The following is a 14,037-nucleotide window of genomic DNA, read 5'->3' as shown; positions in this document are numbered from 1 at the left end:
TGCTCAAAGCTTCATAAAGTAGGCTGCATTATGTTTCGCTTACACATCACACAAAGACTGCATTTTCAAATGAAACACATGTGCTGTCAGTGATTGCTGGGGTAGACAAAAGTTATTATTATTTAGAGGTATGAATGAGATTGCAATCTGTTCCACACAAATGGGAATGGCAGCATAAAATCTGCAGTAATCTCATGAATAAATGTGCTCTTTCAGTTGCCATTCAGTCACATGACCACCAGGGGTCACCTTTGTTTGGGTTGAGGTTGAACTTTGATGTTTGCGCAAACTTTTCACTGAGAATCGACTTACAGGTTAAGTGGCTCACAGCAGCTGACCTGATTATACAAGACGCCTGATTGATCAAATGCCATCCTGTCCACAGACATGCTGTGAATCACTTTTAGAGGCAGATGCAACATGTCGTATGTTGTGAAATAGTTTAGTTATTGTGAGGAGCTTCCAGATTCACTATGTTAAAAGATCATTATGTAAGATCCACTGTGAGGTTGGGCCTGCAGGCAGTCTGCTATTGTCTGGGATGTTACTTGGAATCCTGGTGATTTGATTATAGCCCACTGCTTCGCATGCTATAAAACACATCTGTCTGTGGTGCAGAAACAGCCAAACACTACTTTGAAGGCATTTTTAGAATAAAGGTCTAAATTGGGCAAATAGGACTTTGCCTGTAAGACATTACACCCTAAAGTATTTGTGATATGACACGGCAGCATTGTAAAACTTTATTTTGAGGCCGTACTTCAGTTTTCCCAATGTAATTACACAGCTACTGCTAATACACTGTCAGATTCTGATTTGTGGGAAATAGTTCAAAGGGCTTGGGACCCATTTATTAACCCCCCATTGTTGTGAAGCTTGTAATGTTTAATTTATGTTTATAGGAAACTGCATAGGTTTAAAGTGTAGAAAACGAAACTATGACCATGTTGTTTTATGTGTAAAAGTGTTCTGATGTAACTTAGCCAAAATGTGATCGTAAGCTTGTTCACAGCTACTGACTGAACAGAATATTTTGCAAACGAATGCCTGGGTGAAGCATGGCAAACCAGATTTAAAATGATCTTTTTTCATGGTGCAGCGATGTAAAACTGTGTTAGATAATCTAAAAAGGACTAAAATGAAAAATTAGCAAAATATCCCTCTGAAACTAAATTCTTCAGAGTTACAATAAGAAAATGTGATCCTAGCCAATCTTCTGGCTTGACAGTCCAACGTGATGAAAATTAGTCTTTGAATTTTTATGCTTTTCATCACAGGTAAAATTTGAATTTACTTACAAACCGTATAACTGTGTTCATACTTCACATTCATCATGTTTGGCTTCTGTCTTGCCTCTATAATTACAGAAGCCCCTTATGCTGAACAATGTTTATAGAGAATAACAATTACATGTTTAATAAAAAGTCAGAAATAATGAACTAAAACTGAAGCCTTCACTCTTTCAGGCAGCATGGAATTAATTTTAATCACCTGATCTTTGTAAGAAAGGGTCTGTTCCCATTTACTACACGATTTTTTTTCATTCTGGTGAACTCTCTAATTCCTGCAGCCATCGGGAGTGCTGCCCAGTCACATTTTTGGTGGTGGAAATGACGAGCCCTCTAGCACCTGCTGCCTTTATCTGAAGTCTGACTGAACAAAAACACAAGCCTGACGTGGCAGCACTTCTAATTTTTTTCTGCACTGTAGAATTTATGACAATAGAAGCACAGTGACAATAGGAAATAGATTTTTTTGTTCCATTAAAGCAGCCAATTGAGACTTTGACCTTGCTTTGTCAGGAGATCCCTCCTTGAGTTACTTACTTGACCAAATTTTATTGACATGAAATTCTCGGCCGATTTCCAACCTCTTTCTGAATCAACTGATTAGTCTATGCATCACTGTAATACTGTTTACAATACACTGCAATAGTGTATTGTAAACTGCTGCAGAGCCGAAAATGACATTTAAGGCGCCATGGTGACCGTAAGCTGTTCACTGTTCACAGGTTAGAAGATATCAATCCCTTTAACATGTGCTAAACTGGTGTGTATTTGAACCCAAAGTCATTAATACACCAGAGAGAGAATCTGCTGTGCCGCCTCATTAGGACCTGTTGCTGAAGTGCTGCTGTAGTGGGACCAAGCTGCTATGTCGGATGAGAGAGGAAGCAGGAGTGGCACAGCTATGCAAAGCCTTTTCCGGTCCATAAATGCCATGTTTATTTTTGAAGTTCTGGCCTGATGTGCACTACCTCCTAAAATACCATCTCTGTGAAAGAAAATGTCGGGTGTACAAAGCCTGTCACAACTCTGTCAGGGATGGTCAGGCCGTTATAGCGCTGGGATGTAAGAGCGGGATGTTTGTCAGTTCAAAGAGGTTTGAGCCACGTGTAGCTCAGGCAGAGTGATCATGTCAGCAGCAGGGTAAACGCCTTCCCTTTTTTTGCAGTGGAAAAGAAAAAAAAGAAGTTATTTATGACACTGGTCTCTTTCATGCCACAATGTGCTACACCACTCAGCACTGATATACGAAGGAAAAAGCATTAGAAATTGAGTAAAGCATAATTTTGCTGAATACATTAGCGTGGATATTTTTTACGAGTTATTATTTCTTTAAGGTTTATTACAAAGTTTCAGATATTCCCATTTCTTTCATATAATACACACTCAAAAATTGCACACTTTTCTCTTTCCTTTTGGCACAACAGTAAATCATAAGGTTATATACTATACTTATGTTTACTTCCTCTATTACGATGCCAGTGGATCTGGATAGAGATGCTGGGTGGTTTCCAAGGAGCTCTTTTCCACAGCTGAAGCCACTTTACCATGCCTGTTTTCACCACAGTGCACCACAGGCCCTTCTGTGAGGTTGCTGTGCTTCCGTTGTGCGCCTCTCACAGCCTCTCAGGCCCTCCTCACGATAACACTACAGCCAGCGCTGTTGAAGGATCAAAGATCACCCCACGCCTAACAAACAGCTAGACACTTGGCCTATCAGAAACATCTGGGAGTGGTTGGTTGCAGCTGTTGGTGCATGCCCACACCCCTGAAACAATCAGGACTCAGGCCAGATGTAGAGATCATCTCACGTAAGGTACAGATGTTTCTGTTCCTCAGAGTCTCTCACCACAAGGAGAAGTAGGATGCTTTCTGAAGTCCTATTAAATTTAGAATGTTTGTGCTGCACCCAGATTGGGTTCGGTGCCTTGGGATATGCCACCGGCTTGTGGGTTGTCACTATTCGGCAAGCTAATTGAAAACAGTGCTGCTTTCAAAATGCTTATGGAAAACAGTGAAAAAAAGATGTTGTTTTTTCCAAATTGGTGAGTGTGAACCACTAAATATCACCTAGTCTGACCCCACTGATGATATCAAATATTGCATAACCTTTTCATCCATTTCACATGATAAGCATTTATATTGCAATTCTAGAAATATGTTGCCAAAATTTGATGCCTCTTTAAGTGATTTTATGTTTACCACAGGACAATCCACAACATCCCATATCGCCTCAGTGTCAAATCCCAACAGCTGGGAACCTCACTGGGGTTTTTGCTGTCACGCTCTTGTGTGGAAGAAACATTCAGAGAAGTAAAAGTGACAAAACCACCAGAGAACAACATCCCTGTTGGGTAGTTTCATGTAAGGCACGATATTTTATGAGCTGATATGTTTTGATGTTGAATATTGCACAAAACGCGTCACTGAATTTTAGCTGCTTTTAAGTTTTTAGACATTTTGAGCTGTTATTACTTTGATTTTGAAAGACAATTTTCGATATTGCCCTATAATGTTTGATCTGAGCCAATCTCATCCTCGGTGCTCAATTCATTATTTCACTATCGAATAAAAGTTATTCTGCTGCAACATGTTATGTTGCTTGTAGAAACTTTTCACACACAGTACAATGTCCAATGAGTGATGAACATAGAACATAAAAATGCAAGCGGCTTTGTGTCAGTGTCCAGTCTTGGACATGATGCATTAGAATCGACTGTGGACATGTAAAGTTAATGACTCGTAGACATGAAGATACCTATAGCGTGATGGCAGAGTTGACATATTAATGCACTGGATATGATGCTAATACCAGACCTGGGATGGTCTGGAGAGAGTCTTCCGCTCCTGCAGTCTCCCCGTGGTGATTAGAAAAACACTTTGGTGGATATTACACCCTGTTATTCTTTCCCTCTGCTGTCTCTGCCTGTTCCCTCTCTCTGCACACCATTAAAACAACATCTTTGGCACAGGCTCACCGAGCACGACACAGTTTCGTCAAGTACCCTCACTGTGACCCCCTCCTCCTCCATTCTCATGAATGAAATGGTTTTGTTCTGTACATCAAAGGGAGGTCTACTGTTTGTACTGGCTTTTACTTTCTGTATATCTCTTCCTAAAGTCTTTCCCTGCAGTGTGAGCATGATGAGTTAGAGCTTCCTCATAAGACTTGCGGGCCCTGACAACATCAGTGCCCCTGCTATGCAGTAGTTTTTTTAGTCGAGAGCTGGATGATCACCCGTCGCTGAAGTCTCATGTCTGCATTACTTTTGCTGTCTCTCCATCATCAGCCTGACCTCCAGCTGCCTGGTGGTCTTACTGTGGAACCATGCCCGTACCCAAAAGCCTTTAAACCTCACAGGATTGTTACCTGTCACACGATGTCACTGCAGAATACTGGTTGAATCCTGCTCTCATTTCTTTTCGGATCCTTACTCCAGATATAAGACAGAAGAATGGAGAAGATCAGCGTGAGCAGGCAGATGAGGGGAGTTAACAGGGGTTTTCTCATACATCAGTCAGCAGATGTGAAACAGCAACTTTTCCAGACAGTGATAAATCTCTCTAGAGCTTTTCTGTGAGGGCACAATGTTTTAATTAACAATCAATCTCTTAATTTATTGGAGGCCATAGGGAAAAGTATCATTTGAATGCGAGTCATGCTTTCTAAATTAATTTAGATTTGTTTCTTCTTTCCATGTTAATTAAAACTTCTCTGGGAGTATGAGGTTAAATTTCAGGTCATGATAAAATCGACAAGTATTTATTATACACAAAGCGCTACAATGCTGTCAAAAAAATCGTTTGTCCAATCTGTTGTGCCTCACATTTTGGGTTAACAGATGTAGTTTACTGGTTTCCTCTACCTTTCGTAACTTACTTTCTTACCACTGGATCATTGAGAATCTCTAATTTGACTTACATGCTGTTTGACCTTGGGGAAGTGGTTTGCAGGAGGAGTATATAGGTGTGAATGAGTTCAAAATTGAGTTTCAAAGCCTTAGAAACACTGATTCTGCTCTGCTAACTGATCTCCTGACATGCAGAAGCCACAGGCTGTCTCCCATGCATCCTGAACTTCTCCCACCCTTCTTTGATCATACAATTACTTTATCTCTTACGACAGCCTTGCCATTTGTTAATTATTTGGCTAAAGGCGTTGGCTCTAAGTTCTTGAACTGATGAGTAAGAAAGAAATTACTCCCTGTGCTTCAGGAAGAGGATTGGGCTTCAAAACCTCAGGGAATCATCAAAGGGTAAAAAGGGATGTGGTTATTTACTATATCTGAGGTTATGAAATAATTTCTTTCACCATTTAAATAATTACACCGGTATATTTATCTGTAATTTCTGATGCGAAACCTTGCCTGTGTATTTTTAGTTGTGGGCTCAGCAGCTGGTTTATAGAGTGCTACTGATTATAGTGTTTGTACAAACCAAAGCACATATGGTTTTGACAGTATCATAGCAGCTCTTTTCATGAACATCTGTGCATGACTAACACTGAAACATGACATACTGATGTCGACTCTTCCCATGGGCCATTTATACATTAGAATTACTCCCGATCACCTCTGTACTCCATCCCTCTTCTTGAGTCTACTCTGGATTTCTGTGGCTTTACTGTTTAGCTTTTTACCTAAACTCTTGACACAACTTTATTATGTTTCCCAAGATGGGCTTATTTTACACGATAGGCTGTGTTGCATGCAAAAGCAGACTTCACTTGGGTGATTTAAAGTCATAGACGACAACTGACCAGCTGTCCAGACCTCAGAAAATGGTTGTACATGGTCACAGCTGTGAGTTACTGCCTTTTGATTTCAATATATTCTTCAGATTCTCACAGTATAAATATGTAGTAGGATTCCTACATTCAGCAGCTGAGCCTGGCCAATGATGAACACATTATCTTTATAATTTAAAGGCTTTGCCTCAAGGACAAACAAAACAGAGATGTTAAGCACATATAGAATACATGCATTTTTATGTTAACCACTCAAGATGCCACCCCTCTTTGTTTTTAACTTATTGCTCAGTATATAGGCAATCTATATTTGCTCTCTGATAGAGAAAAAAATACTTTATTAAAAGGGTAATCAGAATAATATTTTCTTTAAGATGCTTTGGGGATTGAATATGATATTACCAACTCACAGGCTGTGGCGATCTGTATTAAGTCTATCGAGAGACTATTGCATCATCTGTTTTAAGGATTTCATCTGCTACTTTTTAAGTATTTGTGTATATGGGACAAATATTTCCCTTTCCACACCTAAACTCATGTAAGATGTAGAAATATAAATGAAGTGTAATGATTGGTTTATCTAATGTAATTGTAGTCTTATTACTAATTCATGACTTGTGCTCATGACTTTTGTATTTAATACAAATGAAGATCTTTGAACACATGTGCATTTGAGATGTGTGGAAGTTGCATTACTGAAAATTTATGGTGGCCAAAGGATGAACAGACAAGTGTACCAGACCATAGAGTTGGATGTTGACCCAGGCAGACCAGGCAGCAGAGAGTTTAGAAAACCCTGAGGATAAGGATAGTTCTCTCGGCCGATATGTTTCAAACAGCTTCCGCTGCTTCCCATCATCACCACTGGGATCCGATGAAGGATGGCTTTTACTTTATTGTCCAAAAAGATGCACGTCTCCAGTGCTCACTTCCTCAGACAAATGGCCAGCTACACTTGACCTCTTATCCCTGATTCCTGTTGGGATTTCTGCTCATAGCTGAATGATGATGACAATAGCGCTTCCTCTTTAGCTGTGCACCTGGTGATGAGCCTGTGGATGCCAGGATCCTCATATTTTTCAGAAAACAAGACAGTTTCAGCTCAACACAGAATTCATATTTAACCGTACTGGAAAATTCAATAAACTGACCATGAATATTAAACTTCACAAAAAAAATGTAGGAACAAAATGAAGAAACCATCAAAGGAACACAGAGGAGTAAATTAATCCCTTGTATACAAAAATGACAAATTCTGAGGTAATCTTGTGTTCTGCATTGCAACCCTGTAAAACAATAAGCCTGTCGACAGCCTCTGCGTTGCTTTTGATTAGATTTTTTTTCTAATTCTGAGTGACACAAATAAAGGATGGAAAAACATGTAAATACTGAAGTTTCATGTATTGAATTGGTTTATGCACTGCATTCAAGAAGCTGTTTTGTATTTGCATCTGCATAAGGAACTGTTTAACATTTCTAACCATTCAGTCCTGTTTCTTGTTATGTAAATGTTTGCTCATGAGCATGACCATATGTATCATGTGACCCTTGGACAAAGTGTTGGTAAAGTTGGCAGCCTTGAGGCTTGATTCCTTACCCCCCAAATACATAATTGGCAAAATAACATTCTTTGCACACAAGTCCCTTTTTGAAGCCATAACCACAGTATAAAACAAATAAATCCTATTGATATCTATAACAAGAAAACTGCACTTGGACCATCAATGCACCGGCATTGCTCAAAGGAACATTGGCAACTACCAGTTCTTGTGGAGCATAATGAAACTGACACGTCTTTTGGCCACTATTAGTATTGGGTCTGCCTCCCCATATGGACTTGATTTAAGGAGGTTAACTATACATGGACAATCATAATTTTGTTTTTTTCCTGTTAACTCAAGCGGGGTTATGGACTACTGACTACAAATCATTATTTACTTTTCAGTATTGATTATCTTTTGTCTATGTGCTGACAGTGATTGACAAGTTCATAGGAACTTGTGAAATAAGATGATTTTTTTTCTCCCTCTGCCATAATACTGGGATATAATTTATTGGTGATAGGAGGGTGTGGGTCATTTATGTTTCCTGTGGAACCAACTGAAAGCTTCACATCTGCCAAAGAAAATGATCACAGCAACAGACTCATGGCAGAGAAAAATAGTTTCCACTGTTACATATTATTTCAGTTTATCCTGTCACTCCATCTGTATGCTGCTTTGAATGAGAACCCTATTTAGTAACATTGGCTGTGATCTGCTGGTGTGGTCAGGACATGCAGCTGTAACAGAGTAAGAGATGCAGGAATTCACCCAGGTTGCTCCGTGCTGACCCTGATAGTGAATGTTCACTTCAGTGCCAAGGCTTATTGCCATGGTGTGCTTGAGAATGACAGACCAAGTAGAGTCAACATTTTCTAAACTCTCTCAAGTGACAGCATTGTGAAGTGTGGAGTAATGGGATTAGAGTTTTTTTTTTCTCCTTTCCTCAAAGAAACGTTTGCTTGAACAATTTAATTGTTTTGGGAATTCCAGGGCAACCCTCTCAATGCTATGCATTCCTTTCCTCAACAATATAATGCATTCCTGGAGAATAAAAGTGATCTCCATCAGAATAAGTTAGACTCCCTACAATGTCTGAGGAATTTCGTCCTGCAGGAGAACGACATGTTGGACTGTGTGATTGATAGTGTATTAATCAGAAAGCATTCACAGTGGACCGCCCGAAAGGTTGTGATTTTGCTGAAGTGGGTGTCATTGATAAAAACCAGACTGCTGTTAACTGGGGAGATCTGATCCTGTGTGCTATTAAAAAGCAATGAAAATTTGAAGGAGAATATAACATTAATATATTTGGATGTTTACGGTTAACACAAATACTTCGCAGTAATGAAATCAGTATGTATTCACTTTAAATTTCAGAAGCACCCAAGGTTAAATTTCCAAATCACAATAGAGCTGCGTCCTCCAGCAGGAGAAATTCTTTCGCTGACATGCTGAATTACTCTCACGCTCGGAAGGTCTTTTTAGCTTAATTTCCACTCCTCTAGTTACTGGACAAGCTCTTTACTGCATGGCTTTAGGGAAAATGCTACTTTTATTGATTATCTTCTCAATTGTATATTTTTTTTTTTACTTCCACTGAGATTGTTGTCAAAAACATGATCTGTAGATGAAATTTCATTAACTATAGGTGTTCGTACGATCCTGTTTGGTCCATCCAGTTTGCCTATTTTTTGTTGAGAGCCAGGACAATAAGGACACTTAATGTCTGACTGTGATGACTGTGTATCACTTTTAATGACAGTTAAGCTCACAGGATTAATATAAGGTTTGTAGGTTGATTATTCAACATCTTGTGTCCCAGAAGTCCATACTCTATTTTCCACTTGTGAAGACAAACAGATATCCTGCAATATTAGACTAGTTTTTACATATTACAGCTGTATATGACCACAATCTCACACACACACACACACACAACACACACACACACACACACACACACACACACACACACACACACACACACACACACACAAACTTACTCACTTGTACTTAAATGTGTCACTTTCTAAATCCTTTGACAGCCCCCGTCTCAGCAGGATATGAAGTTTTCAGTTGATGGTAGGAATTAAAAAGCTACACCAACAAACATGGTCCCAGAAACGCAAGGCGGAGAGCCTGTAGCTGTTTTGCAGCAGCCTTAAATTATTTAAAGGTGGATTTTCCTCTATTACTTAGTAGATGAACAGATTTTGGCAATCAACATACAATATGTAGGAGAAAAACAAAGGCGTCCCAGCCAACTCACTGGCTTTGTCATGAGAGAAGGGACGAGAAACACAATATTGTTGTGGTTAGTTAGACTTCAGACTTTTTTTCTTTAAGGCATTTTTAATCCACACAAGCATTTGCAGAGCAGGCAGTGTCTTCGTCAGCAGAGCCCTGCTTTGTATTTGTGTAGTCACACACATTCACACCTGGGACTTGCTGAGCACAACCACAGCTTTCCTCATGGGTCCCTGAGCACTAAATGTCGTCCTCCGGGGTGACATTACTGCAAATGAACACTCTGCATGTTTCGTACCTTTTATTCAGATTTGCAGTGAAAAGACTATCTCCTCCCTTTGTCTTCTGTTACAATGTGGACGATGAGCCTGCAGTTTATAATTCATAGAAAGCAGGGGTAACAAATTTAAACACTAAAAATGAACGGCGATGGTTTATAGGAAGAGTTGCTTTTGAGTAAACTGCTATGAAAGCAAAGGAAACAGATATGTCCTTTTTCTGGAAGCTCAGACAGAAAATAATAAAGTTTTCACGCTGGGTTCACAGGGAGGTTTGACCCAGCAACCGCAGAGCGATGGCAGGATCACCTCTGCAGGCAGCTCTTTCAAATACAGATACTATATAGCCGACCCTTTCATGTTTTTAAATGCATCTGAGGGCAAAATAACAGAGATGTGGAACATGGGGTAAAGCAAACTAAACATTCAGTTTAACAGACTGTTAATCTACTTGGTCTGAACTCTTCGGTGTCCGTCATTGCAGCAAATAGAGAATTTATAGTGACTATAGTGATCATCATCGACTGTACTCACTCACTATATACCACCATGGTAGACTGCCTATTTTTCTCCTTAAAGTAAATTTAGGTCATAAATATCATATTGTTTGAAATATAATGACTCTGAGCCTGCGGGCCTTGATTTCAGGGTCCAGTCTAGGGTACCACAAAGAATTTAGATTTTTTTTCCCCCCTTTACTATAAAGATTTATTGTTGCAATTTCTGGAGTCGGGAAGCAGTAGTAACACTAAACAGAAATCTATAAAAGATCTTTTACATCATGATTAACCAGAAGATGACAAAGAGCTGGTACTCCCAGAATTTTTCTGAACGAAATGAAAACCACCTGTGCACTCAATATCTAATATCCTCTGGAAAAGAGCATGCAGGCAGTGTTAGTCTATGTCGAGTATGTGGATACACACAACACATGCACACAGAGATATATGTGATGTGTGCTTTAATGCAGTGCAACCTAAAAGAAAACAACAAAAAAAAAAACTTGATGAACTTATCTCAGGTCTTTTGACTCGATTGTGTGTAAAGTGCATAAAATACCTTCTGAGCTTGTCCCATTCACTTCATTTAAAGGTAACATTCAACAAACCAAAGCTCATATTTCCTCAAATGCACCGGATCTGGAGAAAATGGTCCACTGGTGCTTCTGGTTAGTGTTTTGTCTACATTAGACCTCCGCTCAAGCACGTGGCCAACCCCCTGAAACACCGCTGTGGTTTCTCCATCAAATATTCTACACAGTTCACTTTAAATACATAAATACCGTCCATTGAGTTATGGTCGCGATGGGGCTGTGGAAGAGCAGCAACATGTAACCAGGATACTTATTGACACAAACTGACAGATGAAAAAATATGGGTATGTTGAGGAACTAAAATTTGTACTTTATTGGCTTAAGTAACAATTTATGTGTTTGGTGTAATTTTTTAATAGTTTTTAGTTAATAATCACATTAAATAGTTGATTCAGAGGAAGAGTATTTTTCAAAATTTGTGCTCGAGTTTAATCATCTTTGTTATTCCCTTTTTCCTTTTATTTCATTTATAAATGAAGATAATTATTTTTTGCTGTATGCTGTGAATCAGCACAATGCGGTGAGATCATGCTCTGTTTTGATTCAGTCTTGAGATCAGATTCGTGTTCATAAATGCTGTAAAAAGCAAGGTCTTATTTTTTGTTACCTAAGGCACACTTGCAAATGCAAACAATAAAGTCCTTGTGAGTGTAACAAACACAATGCAGTCTTCTGTGATCTCTGGGTCAACTGCTGTACAAAGCGAAATAGAAATCAAATGAAAAGGTAGTATTTACAACCTCATCACACAAAGAATTACAAGGAAGGAGGATGTAGGAACAGCTGAACCCTATTCAGCTTCCCACAGTATTAATATTGCATGTGGCAACTCAATAATTATGGACTTCAACGACTGTGGTGCAAAAGCTAAATTCATAATGTTTTTCGGGGAGCATGCATCACATACATACGTAATTTAATTTTAATCAAACTGTGTGTGTATCAGGTTGGATACACATTTGTTCTGGTTGACATGAGGTCCTCTGCTATAACAGCCTTTCACACACTTAACTGTAATCTTGATTAAACTCGATCCGTTTATTATTTCTTCCATGGACTTTCAGCAAGGCTACAGGAGCCAAGCTCTGTGGTTTCCCCTCTAATCCATGTCAAATGTCACTAAAATAGCCATCACAGAAAAATTACTAAGACCACAACCTTGTGATGTGGACAGCATCTAACCTCAAAGTAGAATTGCAGATTTATCCACCATTACAGCACCTTGTTTTCTTTATTCAGGGTCTCCGATGACTCACAGGAGGACTCAAGATGCTCTGAAGACGAGGCACTGAACCGGATTAATGCAGCAGACAATCTCATGCATGGTAAGAGAGCATGAAACATTCAAACACTGTGAAGTGAACTTGGGTAAAATGAATGTGATTTAGGTTTTAAGAGTTAGAGAGAAAGAAAAAAAACAAGCTTGAAACCAAGTTGTACTTTTGTGTCTGCAACTAAAACGCTGATGCCAAATGGGCAACAGATGCTTCTCTGATGTTTTGATGCAATTTATCCACAGTGCAATACCTAATCTGTTTGCTGTTGTCTCTGCAAAACCATAAACAAATGCATCAGCCTGACGTTTTTTATATTTAGCGTCAGTACATCGTTTCATCTTTCATCATTAATCAAAGCCAGAGTAGACAATCCTGTCAAGGGAGCCTTTTGGTTGATTAGTATGGTGTCAACAGGATATTTGGCCATCCGTTGTCTTGTCAATGGGCAGGCTTTGCACAAAATTAAAAAAACAAAGGATATTTGCAATAAAGAAAAATGTATCTGGATAAGACAGTAAACGTATTATTTGTTTTGCTTAATAAAACACACAGTGACAGGCTGCACAGATAGCGGGTCTGCATCATAACTTGAGATGACAATATGAAACGGTCCAACATGTTATCAAAGAAAAGAAATAAAAACAAACAAAGTGCTTTGTTTTCTTTACAACTGCTATACATCTTAGTACACTGGCATTTATTGGATACCTTTGATGACACCATGGTTTTATCTTCTTATTTCATTTCATGCAATCTGCAAACACTATTTGGTGTACAACGTAATATTCAACCGTTTTATTACTCTTTTGATGCTTTGCACTCTAAACCACAACTATCTTATTCATAAAGAACACAACAAAGGACAGTGTCATTATAGTTTGTCTGTCTCCCAGTTTCACCAGAAAGTGGCATTAAAAACATATGAGGGACCGATAATGCATTTGAAATGATGATTGTGCATGTAGTAGTAAAGCTGAAGGCTGTTCTGACTAAGCAAAAAAAATGAAAAATAAAAATGTCATCTGATTTTTGTGTTTGTGTGTTTGTGTGTCCATGTGAATGTATATGTGGACTGGCGGGTTTGTGTGTGCATGTCAGCGGGACTTTGCCTCCTCTGCTCTGCTCTGTCACAGTAATAATGAGTAGCTGGCAGCACTGGAACTCATTCCACTTGGTGATATAGCAGTTCACAGAGTGAGAGTGGGAGACATAACTAGGTTGCTTGGAAGAAAAAGGTTTAGCCAGCAAAAATGTTGAATTGTGGTAGGGATCTGACTGACCAAACTATTTTTTTTCCCCCCAAAGTTTTATTTGTCTTATTCAGCACAATCAGAACGATACAGCTATGTTGGTTCTATTCATACTTATTCCATCATAAATCATGTGTCTTTATTTTGCTACACCAAGCTTGACTCAGTTTTTAAATGGTTTTTCTTTAATGATGATAACAACAAAAATCAATCAACCTAGAAAAAAAAAAAAAAATTAAAGCAAGATGATTAGTTGCACGCACTCACCCCACTCATGTCAACTGTTTCACAACAACAAATAAGACTTGAGACGGC

This window comes from Seriola aureovittata, chromosome 4 (genome assembly GCF_021018895.1).
Source record: "Seriola aureovittata isolate HTS-2021-v1 ecotype China chromosome 4, ASM2101889v1, whole genome shotgun sequence".
NCBI classification, from domain to species: Eukaryota; Metazoa; Chordata; class Actinopteri; order Carangiformes; family Carangidae; genus Seriola; species Seriola aureovittata.
The sequence above is the reverse complement of the archived record's forward strand: the minus strand, read 5'-3'. Positions refer to the sequence as shown.